This window comes from Saccostrea echinata, unplaced genomic scaffold (genome assembly GCF_033153115.1).
Source record: "Saccostrea echinata isolate AGI-Se365-2 ecotype Australia unplaced genomic scaffold, CSIRO_AGI_Sech_v1 ptg000040l, whole genome shotgun sequence".
NCBI classification, from domain to species: domain Eukaryota; kingdom Metazoa; phylum Mollusca; class Bivalvia; order Ostreida; family Ostreidae; genus Saccostrea; species Saccostrea echinata.
The window spans coordinates 6,957,884-6,982,680 of record NW_026889789.1 but is presented as its reverse complement, the minus strand read 5'-3'; the positions used below and the strand labels follow the sequence as shown (position 1 = coordinate 6,982,680).

The 24,797-nt window shown below is 32.9% G+C and overlaps 2 pseudogenes; one reads left to right on the top strand and one right to left on the bottom strand.

Moving 5' to 3' along the window:
• The window catches only part of LOC133200611 (dynein axonemal heavy chain 8-like), a 123,867-nt pseudogene that overhangs the window by 78,620 nt on the left and 20,450 nt on the right, over positions 1-24,797 (bottom strand).
• LOC133200599 (uncharacterized) overlaps positions 12,077-24,797 on the top strand; it is a 64,203-nt pseudogene continuing 51,482 nt past the window's right edge.

Below are 24,797 nucleotides of genomic sequence, written 5' to 3'. Positions count from 1 at the left end.
TCTCAAAAAGATAAAACACATCTGAATTGATAAAATTTGAAAAAGGAAGGATTTTTATTAGTTTGTTTGTATGTTGTTTTACCGTCCCTCTCGAGAATTTTTCACTCATATGGAGACGCCACCACTTGCCGGTGGAGAGCTGCAAATTTTGTCCTATACTCGGCACTTACGGCCATTGAGCAGTGAGGGATCTTTTTCGTGCCAACACCTACTGCGACACGGTACCTCGGTTTATATACGGTCTCATGCGAAGGACCGGTCTCCACGTCCCACAGTAGGATTCGAACCCGCTACGTAAGGATCAACTCCTTACTCCGCGACTCTAGAGCAGACGCTCTAACCACTGCGCCACGCGGGCGACGATTTTAATAGTAAAACTGTCAATAATTTAGTATCAAATTATACAAAAAGATCATTATTAATTAATGAATACTTCTAAGCATGAATAGAAGTGTTTTCGTCAAAGAATTTGAATCTTTGAAAAAAAATGTGTTGCACTCTTGAACATAGAAATATAGATCTGAAGCACAAACAGATCCTGTAATTGATAACTCTATTTGGTAAAAATATTCTTTGTGTCTTTATTTTCCAAAATAAAAATCAGAAAATCATATAATGATAATAGTTTTTTTCATGCTTGGGAGCAAAACATCAAATGTTGCACTCCTGACATTATTGGGTATGCACATATACTTGATTCTCATTAATGCTGCTTGTGATTTATATAACGTTTTTTAAGTTTTAAAACGTATATCAGTTATTGTTTTACACTTCAAAAATTCTTTTTTGTCTTAATATTCTTTCAGAATTTTACAATTGATATTTTTTTTTTGGCAACACTACATTTTTTCTGTTGCACTCCTGACATGGCATAAAAATTTTTTAAACATCAGCCATGAGCACAACTTGATTAAACAAATGTCACTACAGTCCACATTTAAAGCTCAATACTTTGAATATTATCAGGAAAGTCTTTATTTTCAACATAAACCATTACTATTTATTTCACAGATCTCCAAAAAATATTGAAATTTCAAAATGTCACAAAAAGGTGTTGCACTCCTGACAATTTTAGCATCATTTTTGAGCATAACTTTTTTGTTAATTGAGATATCAACGAGATATTTGGCAGGTATTTAGACACTATCCAAAGACATATTCTGAGACATAGAGATTTATTTTCATTGCCTGTATTTTTAGTTTGGGTTGATAATTATGCGTTTGGTCATTTTCTTTTTATGTTGTTTAACATCCCTCTCGAGAATTCTTACTCATATGGAGACACCACCACTTGCCGGTGGAGAGCTGCAAATTTTTTCCTATGCTCGGCACTTACGGTCATTGAGCAGTGAGGGATCTTTTTCGTGCCAGCACCCACTGCAACACGGGACCTCGGCTTATACGGTCTCATGCGAAGGACCGGTCTCCACGTCCCACAGTAGGATTCGAATCCCTCCTCATTAAAAAAATAAATAAAATAGAATTTTAAAAAATGATAATAATTTGAATCAAATTAGCATTAATATTTAAAAAGAAATAGTGGAATTGTTTTGTAGTTGGATATGCAATTGATAATTAATTCACAAGTGAGAAAGAAGTTTTTGATATTTTCACGAGTGCGAGTTCAAATGGGTTAAAATATATAAATATTTTTTAAAATCCTAGATATATGTCTCACAAGTGATTTGGACACAAAGTGTTTAGGTTGTAAGCAAATTGATTTCACGGTGCGAAAATGTAAATTTTATTCAATGGATAAAGTACAGTATCTCATTGTTGAAAACGTACTAAACGCATTTATTTATACACAGCATAGTCGTTCAAAAAAAAAATGAAGAAAACAATGAAGCCAAGAACTACGCTCGCTAACTCTCGATTCCCGCCGCCTACATTTCACACCCATTTAATTTAATACTAATGGCAATTTGGCCGTAAAATCTTTGTTGAATGCAAAGGACAGTTCAATGGTAATTGACTGATAATTTTAATTCCAGTGTTAAATAGTTAATTACCCCAAATCCCAGCTCTTGAAATAAGGGGGGTAGACGATATTTTTCATTGAAATCGGGCTTTAAAGCATCAGCACAATTTAAAATATTCTTGGATATGAATAAATGTTCCTTAAATCTTTTCTTATGCTTTACTCATATAAAATTAAACATATATTATTAATAAAATACAATGTTTTATTTGTAAACCCCTTTAAAATTGGTGAAAAAATACGCATTTTTGTAGTTTTTTGTCTGTAAACATATGTTCCTCCCCGTGAAACACAAAAAGCTTTGGTATGAATTTGTGAAATGACAGTCCATATTACCTGTAAAAAGGAACTTTTGTTTCACGGGGGGGGGGGGGGGGAGATGTTTTAAAAATATGTTCCGTTTTCCGTTGATTTCTATAGTGAAAAACACAAGTTTTACCAAAATTATAGAGTTATCTCTCTTTGTTTTCCCAAAGAAGTAATATTTTATGAAAATTCATATAAATATCTATATAGATATGAAAAATCATTCAAATGTGTTAACATTTGAAAATTGACTTGGAGGTAGGCGGGAGAACAATACTATAGTTCGCAGTTCTTTGATAAGCTGTCAAAATAATACGAGGTTTTCTTCTAAATATGGTTTATTTTACACTGTAAAAATATTTTACACACATAACATTGATATTATGGCCTTGGAGAGAAAATATCGTGAGCATTGGCGGAAATGACTGAAGTGGAAAAAGCCCGGCCTCCGGAAGAGAATGACCTGCTATTGCATTTCCGCATTTGCACAAACTAAAACTAATAATCTGCATGGAATATTATTATATTATTATAGCACGATGTAAAAATTTGGTATATATATATATATATATATATATATATATATATATATATATATATATATATATATATATATATATATATATATATATATATATATATATATATATATATAAAATTGTATTCTTTTTTCAGATGGCACTATCATAATGGATATTCCCAGCACAGCCCAACACTTTTTAGAATGTGATATTGAAGAATGTGAAAGAAACTGCGAGTTCTATTGCAACCTTTGTCATCAGAGATTGTGCAAACAATGCAGAGGTGAACATCTGAAAAGTCTTGGAACCCAAAACCATGAGGTTGTCCTTTACCAGCGACGCAAACGACAACTACCTGTAGAGAAATGCAAGTTTCACCCCAATAAAGATGTGGACATGCTATGTGAAGAATGCCAAGTTCCATTATGTTCCAAATGTGCCACAAAGGGAGACCACCAAAGGCATACATTTGTTGATCTTGAAACAGTCTATGCAGAAAAATATTTGCTCTGCTTAGAAGAAACCGAGAAAATTTATGAGTATTTTCTCCCCACTTCTCAAGATTTACAGGGAGAAATTAAAGAAGATCTCGTAGAAATTAAAAACATTATGGAAAACATCAGAACATCCATGAAGACTGAAGGTGAGTCATTGAAAAGTCTGGTGGACAAAGTCGTATCTGAGAACTTGAATCAGCTAGATCAGATGGAGCAGTCACTATTAGAAGATTTAAATACCCAAGACAAGACCATGGATGATTACATCAGTTACCTCGATAACCTTGTCAAAGAGCTTCACAGATGCCTTTCCTCTACAAAACCCCAGAATTTAATGTCTGAAAAGAAACCAAAGATCCGATCCATACCAGAGACAACAAAACCAGTCACACCAGGATTTACTGCTGGTCAATACAGCAAAAGTGATATCACTCAGTTACTTGGTAAAATACATGTCCCCAACACTAAGGCAGAGAAGAGAGAAATAAGGCCCATTGAAAATGTCTACAATTCAGCCAAGAAACCTGATATGAAACGGACAAAGTCTTTATCTGTCTCTGTCACTAAGTTCAGGGAATTCAATGTACCAGAAGTTGATTGTGTATTCCATGTATCACTAGATCAATCAGACAGACTTTGGATCAGTTACAGCGATGGTAATCTTGTCCAAACAGATCTACAGGGGAATGTGATACAGAAGATAAAAACTAATGGTGTATCTGAAGGTTACCACACAGTGACACAGGACGGGGATCTGATCTTTACAGACAGAAAGAAAAATGTCATCAATAGGATAACACAGGATACCAATATCACTGAATTCATTAAAACCGGAGAATGGGAACCACTCAGCATACACTCATCCCACATCAATGGAGACGTACTGGTGGGTATGAAGCGAAAGTTTGAAGAAGCTAAAGTCACCAGGTACAACAAGACAGGAAAAGAACTACAGAACATACAGAGGAATGACAAAGGACAGAAATTGTATGATATACCACACCACATCACAGAAAACATCAATGGAGATATCTGTACATCAGACTTTAATAATGTAGTAGTGGTGGTGAATAAATCAGGACAACACAGGTTCTCCTACACAGGTCAGAAATCAGGATTCCGTCCCTCTGGAATCTGTACTGATGTCCTCGGTCACATCCTGGTGTGTGATAAGGACAGTATTCACCTCCTTGATCAGGACGGTCAGTTCTTGTCTCTATTACTCACACAACAACAAGGTGTGGACATTCCCTGTAGTGTGTGTGTGGATGATGAGAATAATCTCTACGTGGGAGAACTATTCATGAACACATTGAGAGTGTACAAGTATCTCCAGTGAAAATAGTGATTGTATGAAATTGCAGTGATCATGTACAAGAACTACAGATTTCAAACAATCACACTTATGAAATTATAAGGACTTCCTTGTTATTACTTTACATCAAATTAATGTTATTATATCAGGAAATGAATTGTTAAGATTTTAGTGATTTCTGGAAAAATACACTGTACATTAATTTGAAATAAATTATTGTTAAATAAATTCATTAACATATTGAGAAGCTACTTTTTGACCTATGGAACATGTTTAGAAATTTCATCAAATGCATACAGGACTATTGGATTTACCTGCACTGTAAACGTATATGTAACTCGGTGCACTCAAAATTTAGCGCCATTTTCTACTTCAACTTATTTACATTATCATGAATAAGCGTATCGAAATATATTACTTTAAACAATGAATTAGCTTGTACACGGATGGACAAGAAGTAGCGCAAATGTGCTATATTAAAGCTGAACACTACTCGTAAAAGGCATTGTCCGCCATATTTCTATTTCATCGGCGCTATCCCAACAACCCCTATATAAGCCGCAGACCTCTTAACAGTTCAAAGTATTACGCTGTAGAGGTCTCACCTGAGAAGACGTACATCTTACTTGGTCGCGATGAAATTATCAATTTTTACACACTTTTTCCGAGCCAGGAGAAAAAAAACATCAAATATACAAGTCAATGCATTATTTACAGACAGAAAATGCACATAAAACAAGGAATAAACTAAAAAAAAAATCTAGGACCACGAAAGGAATACTACATGTTGGCCACGAGTTTTAAGTGTGCAATCGGGTGTAACGAAATCGAAGGGTTTATATACCTGTGTGACGGTGCCTTTTATGAGTAGTGTTCAGCTTTAAGTACGTTTACAGTGTCAACATGTGTAGTTTAATCATACAACATAAGAGCAGGATGAATAAGTTTTAGAGGCAATTGGAAACACTTGAGTTCCAAGTACCTGTTATTTCCAAATTTTTGATTTATACCTTAATGGCCATTGATTGCAAAATTGTTAACTGAAGTGCACCTATTAAATACGTGTACATAATTGATTTATATGTATTATGATATAAGCATTTGCATCCATGTTGTGTTCCCTTTCTTCCTTTGTCAGGGCAGGTTTTGTTTTAGCTATGTTAAATAAATCATCAATTTCACCTTAAGCGTATTTGAAATGAATATCATAAATTGTTTCCATATGTTATATTATTATCATATTTTTGTTTGATTAAATGCATTAAAAAGAGGTCCATTAACCGCAACGTTCACCTGATTCACCTTTCAGAAGAAAATGTATTAATATGACTTGTTCTGGAGCAGTTTAAAAAAAACAATTCATGCATTCAACATTATATTGTATTTTATCCAGAACGTACCCTAGGTTTGATGCTTTGGAGAAAAGTGAATTGAAAGACCTTGGGAATGTTTGCATATCAACATGATTTAGTGTGGGCCTTCTGATTTTGAAAAGATTTGTATAAATTTTCGCACAAATTAATGTTCATGTTAAATTTTGAATACCTATTTTATTACCATCTAGTCGCATGGGTCAATATTTGAACTAATGAACAAATTATGATTCCACGCTACACTGGTGTTGCAAACTTATATATATATATCCAATGTTTACCCCTTTATCCCGTGGATATGACTCATTGGATAATTTTTTCATAATCCACAGTTCTGACGTCACAATGGTTTTTGCGTTAGCGCGATAAAGTAAAATAAAGTGGTGTCCTATATAAAACAGTGTAAAACATTGGTTGTGAAATAATAAACATGGGATAAAAAGAATCTCCCATGATTTGTAGTTGGATATGACTTTTATCCAACTCGTTGTGTGTTTTTATCCCCTCGCCAAGGCTCGGGGATAAAAAACACACAACTCGTTGGATAAAAATCATATCCAACTACAAATCATGGGAGATCCTAAATATATATATATATATATATATATATATATATATATATATATATATATATATATATATATATATATATATATTAGGGATGTCAACGAGTACCCGGTTAACCGGGTACTCGATCGAACGTCCGAATATCGAGTACTAAAATCGGTACTCGGTTACTGGGATGTATATTTTTTCATATTTCAAAGTGCATATTTTTATTAAAAACTTATCAAAAATGTGATTTAAATATTTATTGTCCATGCTTATACAGTAATTAGCGTCACCTACACCAGTCACTACCCGTTATTACCTTTGGCTGTGTACATGTGTATACAGTAATTACCGTGACCAATTACTGGACATCGTACACAGGTGTTCTCACCTCTTGTGACCCAAATTTTTGAATGGCTTTAATTATTTGTTTTCAATGAACATCTTTTAATTATGATCGATTAATTATCCTTAGATTAATTAATTAGCATACGGTAGCGAAATCGGACATACATAGAAATATTAGCGTATACGGGGTGAAACAACCATATATTTAACAGGTCTGGGCGGCCTCCGTTTTTGGAGAATAGGTTAATTCAATATGGCGGCCAAAATTTTTACCATATATGGAAACCGCGTTGCATTGTGGGATAGTTTTTCCTCCGATTTCAGAGGATAACACAGGTAATTTTCAAACAACTCGTGCCTACCTTTAATCAAAAAGTGCAAGCACAAGAGTACATGCAAATAAAAGTTCAAACATTAAACTATCGATTGTATGTGGCGATTTGAGATTCTATGTCTAGATATTTTGCAATTTATTTTCAAAGTTAGCACTTTTTGCGCTCCACTATTACTGAATATTTCTTGTTGTTTTGTTTTATTTCTTATGATTTTCTCTATTTAAACAAATAAAAAAGGACTTTAATGTTTCTTTTATATTTTCTTTTAATTCAAAAAAAAAAAAAAAAAAAAAAAAAAAAAAAGGAAACACAAAAGGAAACGCATTTTAAGCGTACTTAAAAAACGCAAAATATACTCTGCCTTATAATTTAAGCAAATAAAAGTATAAACAAACTGATAAATGGATTGAATGAATAATTATAAAAATAAATAAATAATTTGAATAGCACAAGTAAATAAAATAAATAATTTGACATGTTTACTAAGAAATTGACATATATTCATACAACCATGTGTATACATAAACAAATAAAATATTACAAAGTGATGTGCTTAAGAATTATTAAATGAAAGAAATAATAAATGATTCAACTTAATTTTTCAAAAAAAATTGTTTATCAAAATTTCTAAACTGCTTATTACATAATTACGGTACTGGAAAATCAGCGTGGTTATAATTAACCTCAGTCACAGGCAGGTAAGTGCAATATTTGTTTTCCAAGCTGTATACCGAATAACTGATTGACAGCAATTACAGAAAAAGTTATATTGATTTAATATCTGGCATTATTCATCATCATATGAAATTGTACCTTTTATTTGTTTTATTTCGAAATCAGCGTACGGTTCATAAATGCAAGAGTTGCTGTTATTTGTTTGGTTAAGAGTTAACTGCCCTTAGTTTTGAAAAATTCCGATAGGTGGTAAGACTGCTATCCTCCGTTTTCAGAGGATAAAATCTATCCTCCAAAAACAGAGATCGCTGTCTAGTTTGTTGGGTATGCTAGAGCATCAATGGCAGTAGGAAATGTGGGATAATTCATGCATAACGGGTGAAGTTGTAAATATCGAGAAATCAACATAATTAACTTTCAGAGTTATCAAGAGAAAACTTGGAAAAGTAAATAATATACATGTACGACTCGCGATCACAACAACGTCTATTCCCAAAGACATGATTCTCTTTCGCTAGTCTAATCATTACAAAGTTGCGTCCTTCTCTTCCGTTGATCAAATTGTCTTCCTAAAAATGAACTGTAAATCATTTGTAATTGTTGGTGTAGTAATTGATCATGTCTTTCGTGTTTGTTTGATACATAAATTAAGTACCAAAAATCGTTTTCGTTGGGCTCTATGTTTATGTACATGCATTATAAACGATAGAAAACATCGATGGGGTACACAGGTCTCAATAAAATCAACAAACTTTTCATGTATACCGCTTTTTCCGTGTACCCGGTTACACGATCGGAAAATCGTCCGAGTAACCGGTTATAAAATATTGACCCTTTTGACATCCCTAATATATATATATATATATATATATATATATATATATATATATATATATATATATATATATATATATATATATATATATATATATATATATATATATATATATATATATATATATATAATGTTTCAAAAGAATTGGACGGGTACCGAGAAAAAATGAGTTTTAAAAGTTTCTATTTTCACACTTCGTATGTTTCAAGTCGCCCGCGTGGCGCAGTGGTTAGAGAGTCTGCTCTAGAGTCACGAAGTAAGGAGTTGATCCTTACGTCGCGGGTTCGAATCTCACTGTGGGACATAGAGACCGGTCCTTCGGATGAGACCGTATAAACCAAGGTCCCATGTAGCAGTAGGTGTTGGCATGAAAAAGATCCCTCACTGCTCAATTGCCGTAAGTGCAAAATTTGCAACTCTCCACCGGCAAGTGGTGGCATCTCCATATGGGTGAAAAATTCTCGAGAGGGACGTAAAACAACATACAAACTGAACATTCTATGTTTCAATGGAATGGGTCTCCATTTTTAAGAAGGGACACTTGTAACAATCTATTGCCCCCCCCCTCCCCCCCCCCACATAAGTACAACCAAGATATTTCATTGATGGGATTAGGTATGAGGGAAATTGCACTCTATAATAATTACGCAGATTAGGATTTCCCCCTGGAAAATTGAATCTGATGTGGGATTTCCGAAGGGGAAATCCTACTCAAGAGCTCTTTTTCAGTGGGGGAAATCATACTCTGGAGTAGTTGCCATGGGACTCAGAAAATAGTTTGTGTATAACCTTAAATAACATAAATTTTAGAATATTCTCATACACTCTTGGTAAAAAGGATCGATCCATAAGTAAAATACTGGGCTATTATAGAACAACAAATTTTCAAATCAGAAAAGTTTGCCTGATATACATTATTTTTTTTTAAAAAAATCTTGAACAAACAGGTACCGCTGTGCCGATAGAGTGTGTTGAGACAATTAGTCTTCCGATTTTTTGTATGACTTATATTACAGCTTCCTATGAGTTAAAATTTTGGGCTGAGAGTCGATAATTTTAATATTTATTTTAAGATTTCATACTAAATTTTACAATTTTTGAGTAGAAAACACTCATATTCCATTGAAAAAAAAAAAAACAGTTGACTTTCATATAAGCTTTTAGCCAAAAGCATTGAAAAAGAGGGGAAATCTTGCTCAGAGAAAGAAAGAGGGAGAATTTGGCTCCCCCTTGGGGAAAATCCTCCTCTAAGGTAGACATTTCAGGGGAAAGTTAGCTATTGGGGAAATTCTACACTACAATTCCGGTACTTGCATGAAGCAGGATTTGAATATTTCATTTTACAAATCTTAGAACATGCGACAATGTTTAAAGTGACTCTATTTCTGATTTTTTAAAAATTCATTTAAGTTTCAATAGATATACCATTTTTTGTTTGTATTAGTATATATTTTTTTCCTTTGAGAAATGTTCCCATCTTTCAATGAGCTTGATATTCATTAAAATGTAACGAGTACTAAATAAATGTAGTTAAAATACATTGAATTATTATCAATATGTTACATAAATGGTTCTTTGAATTTACAAGTAATGAAGTGAGAGAGGATTAATTTTTCATGTTATATGAAAAACACTAATGGTCTTTATGTTTATAGATTTTTTGAGTGTGAGATCATATTGTAGATTTATTGTATTTTAAAATGTGTATTAATGTTTGGGGTTTTAATTTTTTTTTAATTATGAGGTCTCAGGTTTCAGTTGGGGGGCGGGTTTATCAATCAAATATTCCTTGACAAGCAAGAAAAATCTTCAGATGTTATGATTGAAGGGTCATGCTTAAGGTATGTTTTCAATAATATATATACATGTACTATATATCGGCAAAATAATTGAGAAGGGGGGGGGGTCCCTGGTTCCTACGGGCACGTGCACAACTAATCAAGGAATAAAGACAGATGCAAATGTATATCAGGAAAAAAGTTTGGATATCAAAAATGTGATATTAAAATTGGTATGAAACTACAATAATTCAAAACAATTATGGTTACTTTTTAAAGGACAGGCAAAGAAAGGTTTTTTTTTTATCAATTATGTACAGTCAGGTATTTTGAAATGAAAAAAGGAAACTGTCAGACGGTCTTTATTTTCAGAGGAAAACATTCCGTTGAGATAGATAAGTTAAAACGTGTCTATTTTTTCCGACTATAATTACACATGACACCAAACATTTTTATTTTTAAAAAGCGTGATATGTGGTACATACTTTAGTTTCTAAATAAAAACTGCAAAACGTATTAATGGAAGGACAAATGATGGGAAAGGGGGGGGGGCTCCCTGACAATTCTGTTACAAAGGATATAAATGCTGTAATGAAATACATGTATTAGTTTAAATATCAATGTTGTTAAAAAGAACCTCTTGAGTATGAGTCTTTATATATAAATTTCGATGACATATCATTTCAATAGTTAATCGCCTTCAATCTAAGGTACAGATTCACCGTGTCTAACTTTTACTTCGAGGAAGGTGCAAAAAAAGAACGCGAGTGTCGATTTTAACACCGGGGGTATTCGATATTTCTTCAACTCGAAATCGGCCATAAGGTATTTCACCGGTTTTGTTGCTTTTTAATTTGATATATTTCCACAAATGTTCGACCGCACAGTAAATACAATAACATAGGTAGATAATTTGATCTTGCATCTAAATAATAAACATTTAATCCAAAAAATTGTTTTCTTCATTGCTTTTCAATCAAATAAACAAGCAAATGTACTCAGAGGTATATTATATTTAGTCGAACCTAAAGTTTTTGTGACTCCATTATTTAATCTTTACAGAAATCGACTCTCACCCTTTAAAACTAGAAATCGCCAGCCCACCGTGCATTCCTTATACGATTTTTTCTCTATTTTTTTTTAGATTACTTAATATCTAGTAATACTAGAATAAATATTATTGAAAACAATTCTTTGTGACTGGCGTAGCGAATATTTTGAATTCTGCAAATACATCCAAAGTATTTGAACATACTTGACGGTTAAGACTGGCAAACTCCCAATGTGCATTACCTAGTTGTCGCAGTTTTCCTTGTGATATACTGTGCGAACAATAGTTACAAATGTACTACAAATTAAGCTGTGACCTAGCTTTTGGTCGATTTTAAATGGAAAGAAATGGCTTCACCGCAGTTGATAAAGAGCGGCCTTCCTGTTCTTTTTTTGTGACTACCCCAATGTAACAGGTAGACTCAGTGAAATACAGTAATCTATTTTTATCCCAATTTATCCAGGAAGTAAATTACAGATCTTGATCAAGTCTTAACTGAAATATCATTTTGACATTCCAAAGTCTGTCAACAAAGTCGTTTATTGGTCATTCATAAATGCCGTAAGTACATATACAATTAAGAACATTTCATTCAATTTAAATTAATTTTTGAATAAGTTATGGAGTAGAATTGATTTAAAGATTTACTAGACAAGCCAGCTAAATTATGCATATGGTGTCACAATAGAAATGTTCACAAATAATTCATATTTGTCTTCTGGAAAGATAGTTTCCCCAAATTATTCAATAATAATGACCGTAGGAACGGGGGGGGGGGGGTCACTGGGGGCCCCAATAATTTTGCCGATATATAGAATACTATAGAAATCATACCTACAATATGCTTGTACCCCCTCAATAACAACGTCTGATGACGCATGTTATGTTTTTGAAACATATAGGAAACATATTCCTATATTCTTATTATTCATTTTCCAGATGGTTTTATCTAAAATGGATATTCCCCCGCAGGGCCCAACATTTTTTAGAGTGTGGCATTGAAGAATGTGAAAGAAACTGTGAGTTCCATTGCAACACTTGTCATCAAAGATTGTGCAAACAGTGCAGGGACGAACATCTAAAAAGTCCAGAAAACAAGGAACATGAGGTAGTCTTTTACCAGTAACGTAAACAACAACTTTCTGTGCAGAAATGCATGATACACCCCACTAAAGATGTGGACATGCTCTGTGAAGAATGCCAAGTTCCATTATGTTCCAAATGTGCTACAAAGGGAGATCACCAAAGGCATACATTTGTTGATCTTGAAACAATCTATGCAGAAAAGTTTGTACTCTGCCAACAGGAAATTTCCAAAATTCTTGACATCTTTCTTCCCACATCACAAGATTTACAGAAAGAAATTAATAAGGATTTCTCAAAAATCAAACACATCATGGAAAACATCAGAACATCTATGAAGACTGAAGGTGAGTCCCTGAAAAGTCTAGTGGACACAGTCGTATCTGAGAACATGGAACACATAGACCAGATAGAGCATTCACTGTTAGAAGATCTAAAAACCGAAGACAAGACCATAGATGATTACATCATTTATCTCAAAAACCTTGTCAATGAGCTCCACAGATGCCTGTCCTCTACGGAATCACAGAAATTAATGTTTAAAATCGTACTCGAGCAACGAACGGCTGTAAAGTTTAACGTATATCTTGGAAATTCTTTTGCAGTAGAAGATAATAATTTGTACAAGGTTTATAAAGACAAAAGACTTACCAGACGTTCAATCATAAATAGGATGGATTGTTTTAGTGAAGGCAGGGAGATGGTTAAAAATGATGTTTGTTCTGTTGCCCAGCGAAAGCAAGCCGGGGAAAAGATGTGTCCTTAGCTGAGCAATTTGTTATGAAACATCGTCAAGTTACAATTAGAAAAATGGTTGAATATCTTAACAATACTATAATCATTAAATCCCTAGAATATCGTTTACTTTAGACTTTAAACATATGAGATATGATAAAAAGAATGTGCCCATACTTTATCCACACTGGATAAACGACGCTCCCGAGACAGAGAACTCGGGTTGTGATTGGTCACCATACTAATTGTGGGAAGGGATATCCTTATCCACCCATCCTATTGCCGAGATTTGGCCATTTCTGACAGATGGACTGTTCTTGTTATAAAAAATAACTTGCGTGGTAAGAAATATAAGACTCGGAAAAATCTCTTAGCTTCTTTGAACAGACTGCTACGGAGCATGTCACGTGACTGCCTGGATCACGTGATTCGCGCATGGGCAGAACAATGGAAGATGTGCATTAAAATCGGAGAGGACTACTTTAAAAAATAATAAACACTGAAACCTCATTTTATGTCTTTTAAGGAAGTTATTCAATTAGTTGGCAAACTTTTTGATCACTCCTCGTAACTTAATATATATCATATCGTGTAGGTTCCTTAAATGTTATGTGGTGTTTGTAACTTACCATTAAATGGTGTGGGGTCTGCTAAATATCATTTGGCACAGTGTAACTCACCATCGAATTGTGTGGGAGATTGTACACTTTAACTTACCATTGAATGGTGTGGGAGATGGTTCAATGTAATTAACCATCAATTGTTGCAAATGGTGCGGGAAATGGTTCAATGTAATTAACCATCAAATGGTGACGGAAATGCTATCATGTAACACCATAAAATGGCGTAGGAGATGGTTCCCTTTAACTTTCCATCAAATGGAATGGGAGATGGTTCCCTTTAACTTTCCATCAAATGGCATGGGAGATGGTTCCCTTTAACTTTCCATCAAATGGCATGGGAGATAGTACACTGTAATTACCATCAAATGGTGTTGGAGATGGTTCCCTGTAACTTACCATCAAATGGTGCGGGAGATAATACCCTGTAACTTACCATCAATTGGTGTGGGAGATGGTACCCTGTAACTTACCATCAAATATTATTGGAGATGGTTTCCTGTGACTTACCATCAAAAAACATTGGAAATGGTACCCTGTAACTTACCATCAAATGGTGCGGGAGGTCGAGGAAACATCTTGTGGGATAAAGTATTGGTGGACGGCATCCTGTCAAAAACTTTGTTTAGTCTGGTGAAGACATACTGGTCATCTCCCAATAATGTCTGTTAACAAAAGAAAATATCTATCGTTTTTACAAATTCCAAGTTAATTACTATAAAAAAAAATTTCAGTCCTAAATTTTTGGTCATTTTCAGACATTGATGAGCTATTAAGTCGAGATTATGACGACTTTAATTTGGTACACTTAAACAAATGACTGCAATACAACTGGACATGTGTTATCATGAGGGAAAAAAAAAATACTATTTTCAAATAAAAATTCTCACATATCATGTCTCAGATCTCATAAAAGGACAATGTGCATGCTATAAATAAATCTGTGGTGATTGATTGGAAATTTTAGAGAGAGAGAGAGAGAGAGAGAGAGAGAGAGAGAGAGCTAAATGGGTCTATCAAACATATCATATTTAAAAAATATATCTTCTAAACTCTACATTGTCCATGAATTCATTGCTCAGATCAAGCTAAGTGTCCGTCAAAGACTTGCCAAATTTACAAGGGATCCAATTTTGATTATTTAAAAAAAGAAAAGAAAACTGAGGAAGAAAAGCCTCTAAAAAAATTAAATAGAGCAGTAAAGGCATACAGCATTTAGGTTTGGGCCACCTTTCGAAAAACAGTAATGGAATTCTATCAAAATTTGCAACTGCATGAATAATCGAACTACTAGATAAATTACAGGGATCAACCTACACCTACACATGTCAAAATATCCTATCATTACCACCATGTAAAGAAATAATTGTTTGGCTGTCAGCTATTACCTTAATGCACCAAAAATTAAACTTTTGTTATTACTAATAATAAAGGAACTTTTGAAATTACTTTTTAATTAGAAAGTGTAAAGTATATATATATATATATATATATATATAGAGAGAGAGAGAGAGAGAGAGAGAGAGAGAGAGAGAGATATGTACCTCTACCTCAAACGACCAAGTCCTTTGTATCCCATGAAAACAAAAGTCTTCAAGTAATTAATGAATTAAGAATTCAACATCTACATGTACTTCTTAGTGAGTCCAGCATCACACAAACATACAGAATAGCAAACAAAAAGTTGCTTAGCATAAAAGGAGAACAATTCTATCTCTCACTACATAATTATGTTGCATGTTAACATAATTTATCTTGCGTGTAGGGGGACAGATTTATGCCACATACAAAACGAAACAAAACAAAAAAAAATGGCAATTTAATGCCTAATATCATATAGTGATATAAAAATAATATCAGCTATTGCTAATTGTAACGGGAACCATTAGAGATGTTCCCCAAACATTCCCCATTCCCTACAAGCTTCATTAATTTAGACAATTCTTTTATGTAATAAATCTACACTTTATTTTCAGAAATATTTAATCGAAAAACAACGCCGAAATATAGTCATTTGAGTATTTGCCAATCAGATTTCAGAGCACGCGCATGCTCATGTTTTCTTGATATTTCACGTCTTCCTCGCAAAGAGACTCAAAATAAATACTTATGCATTTCCGTTGAAAACTATGAGAGATACAGTCATATAGGTATTAGCCAATCAGAATACAGCACACGTGTATACACGTTTTTGCATTTAATTTTGATAAACAGAAAATGTAGAAACTTATTGTACCTATCTATATTCTAAATTTCATCCTGTTTACAGTTACAGCCATTTAAAGTTTAAGCCAATCAAATGGGGTGTAACCCTGTCTGGAGGCTTGGTCCTGGAATTCAAAGAACTTCTCAATAAAACATCAAAAATGTGGATACCATGGATGTATACAATGCATATGGTGTCGGTTGAAGCAACTGAAGCCAAAAATTTCAAAACCAGAATGTACTTATTCATCGTTTATCTGTTCGTATTCTGAGAAAAAAAAATTCTGAATATCATCTTCAACTTTGATTATGCTTTTAACAATGCCCATAGAATTTTGATGCACAAATGACTTTCTAGATTTAGAGGATTTTGAAAGAAAACAGCTCTAGAGTTATCAATATTTCATAATAAAATTAATTGAAAAATTCTCTCTGTAAAACAATGTTTTTACATGTCCAAAATCTCTGAATGTTGTGTCAGTCTGAAAGGTAAACTGTTAAAAATTGCCAGACCTATCTCCACAATAACTCTTGATGGCTTACTGTTTCAGCATGGCAAGGAGTCCTTAAAATATTAAAGGAGTTTGAGGAAGACGATATTGTGACAGACATACGGACGCACAAATAGACTGGGATAACTTGTACATAAAACAAATATAACCGAACTGGAATAAAGTACTTATGTAACATTTTGTGCAGTACAAATTGAACTTATGTTAAAAGTACAATCTTTAAATTTGACAAGAAAAGGGTACAGAAGTAAGCGGTATTATTTCAATAACTGACTGATAGCTCTTTTTTAATGTCTAAAAATTTCGTCTCCCTGGCTTACATTTTCTACTTTGATTTAGTTGGCGAAAGAAGAACTTTAAGGTTAGAAAGTCAGAAAGCCTTTCATGAAAAATGATACTTAGTACACGTACATGCAAACAAAAGAGGGACCCTACCAAATATTCTTCTATAGTTGTAAATTAAAATCATTTATTTTTAAGGATGTTCAAATGCCACGTAAGCTCTGATAAACCATTTCTTAAAAAAGGATACCGTCACACAGTGACTAGTACACAATAGTAAAAGTTGATTATGATAGTAATCTTGATATACCTGTATAGAACCAATGGTTCAAAAGATCAAGCTATACGAAGAAGTTAGGATATATTATAGAGGTCAAATATGTTGTATCTGAATAAAGCCTAATAATCAAACAATATACATGCTAAATATGAAAAAGATGAAGATAACAAACAGCGACCAATCTCATAGATTATGTTAGCTCTACAAGTCGTTAAAACGTCAAAAATACGACCCCTGGAAACACCAAAGGTGGAATCAGGTACCTTAGAGGTCTAAGCATCTCATGTCGACCGGAACACCTACCGGAATTCCTCTGTATTGATCATCCGAATTGAAAATGAATATTGAACAAAGGCCTAACATTACTGGTAAACCATACCACCAAAAGATAAACCTGTGACATATTGTATTCATAAAACTTTGCTTTAAAAATTACTCAGAAAATGCCCTAGTTTACATGCAAAATTAGCTGGGAGATATAAACCCCACGTTTCATTGATATTGGAATATTATTGCATAAATAGGGGAAATGATGAGATTAATAAGTGTTGTTATTTTAGTTTTTAAAAGTTGTGCCGAATATTAGATACCTTACTCTTTTAAGGTAAAACAAATGTGTAGGGTGTTACAGAAACAGATACCTGGGTATATCAAATGGTCCCCCAATTGTAACTCTATAGTTGGCAGGCAAAACAAACGTGCACTGTTAACAACGAATGTTCCAGGTTTTCAATGTATGCATTCCAACAATGCTGCAAAATGTATATTGTATATTTTTTATCACTTTGAGAAAATATTTGTTTATTTTTGTTTTGTCATTTATGTCTATCTATTTTTGACACACTCAATTGACAGAAAAAGTAGAACATACTACTAGTATACGATACTCGAATTTGACCTCCAAGATTAGAGTGCAATATGGTATTATCAAAGTCTATAATACCGACACTTATTTTAATAAAGTAGTATTCTTTCATTTTTTCACTAGTTCACATTCAGCACTTAAATATGTGCTTTAAAAATATTGGGAGGGGTGAATATAATTCTGGAGGGGGATTCTTTACACAAGCATCTGTATTTGTGAAAATGTTGAAGAATTATCAACATCTGCACATCGTATAATTGAATGTAACTCAATTAATCGTAATGTTTTTTTAATCTCTCAAGAGATACAGAACAAATCAAGTGCTATACAATATACTTTTTAACCCGATTTCTACCATTTACAATCAACAATTTCTTAGCTATAATCAAGAACATTGTATTTTTAAATCAGATGGAGGTAATAAGTCGTACAAAAAAATTTGTTATCAAAATTTCCTATGTTTAAATACTCGATTATAGATCTAAAGATATCTCTGCATTGCATGCACGTAGAAAGAACCTTTGACACTTTTGAAGGGTTATGATAAATGATATTTCATCTTAGAAGTCTTTCAATTATAATCTGTATTTATCTTCAACAAAGTGATCTTTAAATATTGATCATCTTAAGTCCCGTGGTACTATTCCAAAGTTCATTGACACACTGGCAATGTCATTTATACATGTAAGTCGAAGACAGACACATACATTCCATTGATAATCGAATATTAGTACATATATAAGGGAAGTCAACGAAGGAAAAGATAAAGACATCACGTTTGTCATATAGCTGAGTTCTTTGTGGTCATTAATGTCTGTAGTCAGTAAAACACCCACATTTTTAATACATGTGGCAGACTCGTTAGTTTCGCTTAGTTTAAGTTCACTGGATTAAATAATCGACAAATGATTGACAATAACTCTTGGTAGTTAATGCAAAATTGGTTATTATTCTCAATGTCAAATTTAGAGTTAATTCATCAAGAGTTTTATTATTATTATACATGAGTTTATATATATATATATATATATATATATATATATATATATATATATATATATATATATATATATATATATATATATATATATATATAAATTCTACTTCTAAGAATCTAAAAACAGGGCAGCGAATGAAAGAACACAAATAATACTTCTCGGATTTCCGACAGATAGTTGGAAGATCTAGTCTTCAATGAATACCTAGATATTGTCAATGAGGAACTCCAGCATATCAATTTAGACTAGCTGTGTGTAGAATCAAGATGCTCTTAATTTTTTTTTTATTGACCACTCGTAAGATATGGGGATTTCTTAGTTCCATTTTTATTAAAGAAGCAGTTGCTAATGATATAAAAAAAATTCTTCTTAAATTTGTCGGATTTTTTTTTTAAATTCTTTGGAGAATTTAACATTCCACACACGATTCACCCTTCACGGTAGCTCAGTCGGTAGAGCGCTCGCTCCGTAATCGGGAGGTCACGAGTTCAAATCTCGGCCGCGACTGACCTAAGTCGATAGGTAGCAACTGTTCCTTCGCCATGCGCTCGGCACTTTTAAGTGAAAGTTGCGGGTCCTTCGGATGAGACCTTAAAAACCGAGGCCCCGTGTCACGACAGGCGTTGGCACGATAAACATCCCTCAATGCTCAATGGCCCTAAGTGCCGAGTAAAGGTCAAAATTTGAAGCCCTTCACCGGTATATGGTGACGTCTCTATACAGTACCAACCAGACCCAACCTGACACCTAAGCAGTCCCAGAAAGCAGTCCCCGGAACTGCTTTGGGACCGCTCTGGGACTGCTGTGGGACTGCTCTGGGACCGCTGTGGGACTGCTCTGGGACTGCTGTGGGACTGCTCTGGGACTGCTCTAGAAAGCAGACCCAGCAGTCCAAGCAGTCCCTGGGACTGCTTTCTGGGACTGCTTTGTTCACTCATGCATGAAAAAGGTTCTGAGTGACATGATAGCTCCGCCCCTTGTGTATTCTGAATTTGCAGGCTCCCTGTTGTTGTTTTGTTTACTTTCAGCAGAGAGGTGTTTAAGATAAAGGATAAAAGAAAAACAAGGATTTTTTACAACATTTTAATAAGTAGAGATAGATATACATGTAATTACTAAATGTCTTCAGGGGCTGTAAATTTACACAATTGTAGTCTAGAATTAATTTTAAAAAATGAAAGTAGTTAAAAGTGAAGTCAGGAGATGACTTTTATCCTTTAAATTAAACTTTAATACAGGTGTTTGAAAACAAAATATATCTAGGCCTATTTAATTAATTAATGCTAATTAAAACTTTAATACAGGTGATTGAAAAAAAAAATATCGAGGCCTATTTAATTAATTAATGCTGTCAAGTTAAGGAATATACTCGAAGTTTGCATTAGCACTATTTAAAAACAAACAAACAAACAAACAAACAAAAACACACAAACTTGTCATTACAATAAGACATTCAGAGGGACGTACTGTACTGGATTTTTTTTAAATTGAAAAAGCTAAAACCATATGCATGCTAAAAAAGAGCTTTCCATGCTACATGTATTTTTTACCACCCTCAAATAAAACCTTATAATTTATTAAATGACCATGAAATAAAATTATTCTACCATTCTTCAGTCATTTAAAAAATTATATTTGTGAACAATTATTGGGGGATTTATTTATGAATTTGTTTTTGATTTATAAACAAGTAATTAAAAGAGTAAATTCATAAACATTTTAAAATATTGGGAATTGTGACTTATTTCTTATTTGTTTTGTTTGTGTTTTCCTGGCCGATTAATAAAAAGCAATACAAATGTATAAAATGGTGTCAACACCTGAAGTTTCATCGCCTTCGGGCATGATTAGCAGAAAGTCAATGCATGTTATTTGGGTATCAGTGTTACACATCACTGAAAATGCTGGTCAACAATGACACTAATTTCAATCTATGTACTGCAAAAAATCTTCGTTTCAATAAATGTGTATAAATTTATTTCGGGATTAATTAATTTTGAACATAATCTGAGGGTTTCATTCGCGTGATTTACAGATGTACACTCAAACGTTTATATAATAAAAGTATTATTATTTTCTGTTACATGGATAATTTAACGATAACTAAATTGGCAAGTCAGTGAAAATAATCATGACTGAAATATAATACACAAAGAATTTTTCAAAAGCTCCAGTACTTAAGAAAACTGCATTCAGAGTATAGTATGGGAATCGGCCTTGCTCTATAATTATAAGGCCTATTTAAAGCTAGTTTTGATAGAAAATAAATAACTCAAGCTTAATTATCTATAAAAAAAATAAATAAATAAATATGGAAACCAATATCAATCACAGTAATTGAGAAATTGATTTATTTTGGTGAAAAATTAATATACCACGAAACTGTGTTTAAATATCCATGTTATTTATAGGTGTGAACGTCTTCTTTGTTCAATATTTATTATTTGTTTCTATACGCGTAGTGTGATTTTCTTAACAGTTAAAAATGACTGTCGCATGAGAATTGATACTGCTCAGAAAGAAATGGATCATCAATTTCAACTGCCTTTTATAGTTACATTGTTTATTGGTAATCTCATTTCTGAGTAATCTCCGCCCATTAAATTAATTAATCCCACTGGGACTGCTGGGACTGCTTTCTGGGACTGCTGGGACTGCTTTCTGGGACTGCTGGGACTGCTCTGGGACCGCTGTGGGACTGCTCTGGGACTGCTGTGAAGTTAAAAGTGACCGCGCAATAACATATTCAAGGAAGCAGTCCCCGGGACTGCTCTGGGACTGCTTTGTGTCAGGTTGGGTCTGGTTGGTACTGTATGAGTGAAAAATTCTCGAATGGGACGTAAAACTACAAACAATCAATCAATCAATCACACATTTACTTCCTTGAATATGTTATTGCGCGGTCACTTTTAACTTCACAGCAGTTAATTTTTTGTGAGGAGTGAAGATAGGAGCTTAGCTAACTGTAGTGCATGTGACCCCCCCTTTTTTTAAATGATGTAATAATAGTAATGTTAGGTTACATGGTGTAACTTTTTATTTTATCCACAACAGTGTTTAATCATTCTGAGTCAATGACTGTAATATTTTACTATATTTGTGTGAGCTTGGAGCGGGTTGATTTTTCTATCAAATAGGGTCAATGACTGTAATATGTTATCATGCATTGTGGTGATTTGGAGCGGGTTGATGAAGTTTGTTTATTCACAGTTTTATTTTGTTTTATATGAATGTGCTATTCGCAGAGTTGCACCTAAGTCACTTAATTGTAAATGTATATACTTGTGAAACAAGGGTAGATTGATATATTTATATAACATAAACATGACTGAGATAATTCGAACTGAGTTAGAGTTTGGTAAAAGATTGATAAAGTATGTCATTTGTAAATCAGCACTTAAGCATACATCCTAAGACTATAACTGTGTGAAATAGTACGTAATTGTTGTTTGGTTAGTATTATTTAGTTGATATAATACCTGTGAAATAGTCTAAACGTCTGTTGTCACATTGTTTGACAGTTTCGCTCTTCATTACGATGTACTTCCGGTTTAGAAACTTGTTAAAGTAATTGATAAATTTATCCTTGCATTTGTAATATAACCGATAAATATACCGAGTTTGAATGGCGGTATCTTATGAATGACTGTATTTTGAGATAAACTGAATATTGTTTTAAGTTTAATTTGATTTGTTTTAATTATTTATTGTGAAATATATTTTTATTTAATTGATAAATATGTAAGAATTAATTATTTCATAATTGTATAGAACATTTGGTGACACTTGTTCACGTGAAAGATCGTGATGTTTTACAATTGACCAATCAGATTGTTCGATATAATTGATCATTAATTGATAATCCAATGAAATTTCATAATTAATAATTCTGTTAATATCCGTCATTTTCCAGCATTTTCTGTTATTTTCTGTCATAAGTCATATAAAAGTTAAACGCTGAGAATTTTTAGTCACTCTTCTGCTTATTTTGATTTGGTAGGTCCGTTTTACGGAACTCTCAGATTTTTTTTAGGATTTTATTTTAATTTTTATTTTGTCTATCTTTTATTTTATTTATTTATTTATTTATTTTTATTTAGGAATTTATTTTTAATTTATTTATTTATTTAGGATAGGGTTTTACCGTGTAGGACACAAAATAGTAAAATACTATTTCCACTATCGGTTGTTTTTAAAGACTCAACAGTCTATGACTGAGTAGTCTTCTTTAGTAATTAATTGATCTAGGATTATTTTATTTTTCATTATTACTCTATTTTATTTCATTTTAATGCAAACTATGTAACTAAAGTTATACGTTTGCTATCTTTCTCTTTTATGATGACTAAAGTTGATTAGTTCAACGAAAGTCAATTATTTATTTTATTTTCATACAGTAATTTAATTATTCTAGATACGTAAATTTTTCTTCAATTATTTTCAATAGAAATTATTTTATTAGAGTAGATCTACTTGGGAATTTTTAAACGTTGCTTCTCGATAAACTTACTTATGATTATTAGAGTTATCTTTCTTTGCCCTTAGTGTTTACAAGCTAACCTGTTAAATACAGTAATGCTTGTTGTTAGGTTTAACAAGTCAAAGTTATAAATAACCACGGCTTGTGTCCTTATTTAATAAAGTATTTTAGGAGTTTAACAAGCTAACCTGTTAAATACAGTAATGCTTGTTGTTAGGTTTAACAAGTCAAAGTTATAAATAACCACGGCTTGTGTCCTTATTTAATAAAATATTTTAGGAGTTTAACAAGCTAACCTGTTAAATACAGTAAAGCTTGGTGTTAAGTTTTACAAGTCAAAGTTATTAATAACTACGACTTGTCACATATTTTATACGCATAGAAATAGATACGTTAGATTTTTGGGGTGGTTTTTCAGTCTGTTTTATGGTATGATTTTAATTATTTATTTTTATCAAACTTATTTATTATTATTAGTTCGGTATGAATGTGGTGTGAATGTCGTCGTTTAAATAAATTGTTTGTTGATAATGCACTTAATAAATTTAATTGTTTAATGTTTATAATCTTATGTCTTCTTTGCGAATGGTACATTTATAAAAGGAGTTGAGCGAATTATTAATTCTATGAAAACAATTTCTAGCAGAACCGCTAGCGTTACCCTAACATTTCCTGGTCTCTGTGATGTACCTTTGTTTGTAACTATATGAAATTTAGAAATCCAGTATAGGTACGGTAACTCAAATTTACTTCTGTTGACTGGAATGTTAAGTGATAAGTGTTAAATACTGAAGTGTGATTTTGAAGAGTTTTATCGAAATGCCAAAATAATATCTTTATGCCCCAATTATCAAAGATTCTGGGGCATATAGTTTATGCTCCTTCCATCTGTCTGCCTGTCTGTTTATCTGTTTATGTGTTTGTCCGCAAAAAACGTTAACCTCGGCCATAACTTTTGATTGGTTGGATCTATGGCTTTTATATTTCACATGTGTATTTCTTGCCAATTCTTTGATCTTTTTTACCTTGGTGTTTGAACCACTTTTGCAAATTTTTACCAAACTTTAACTTGGACATAACTTTTTAACGATTGGTGCTGTGGCTGTTATACTTCACATGTGTATTCCTCGGGCCAGAACCTTCTTTAGGCATCAACAGTTTTGACCCATT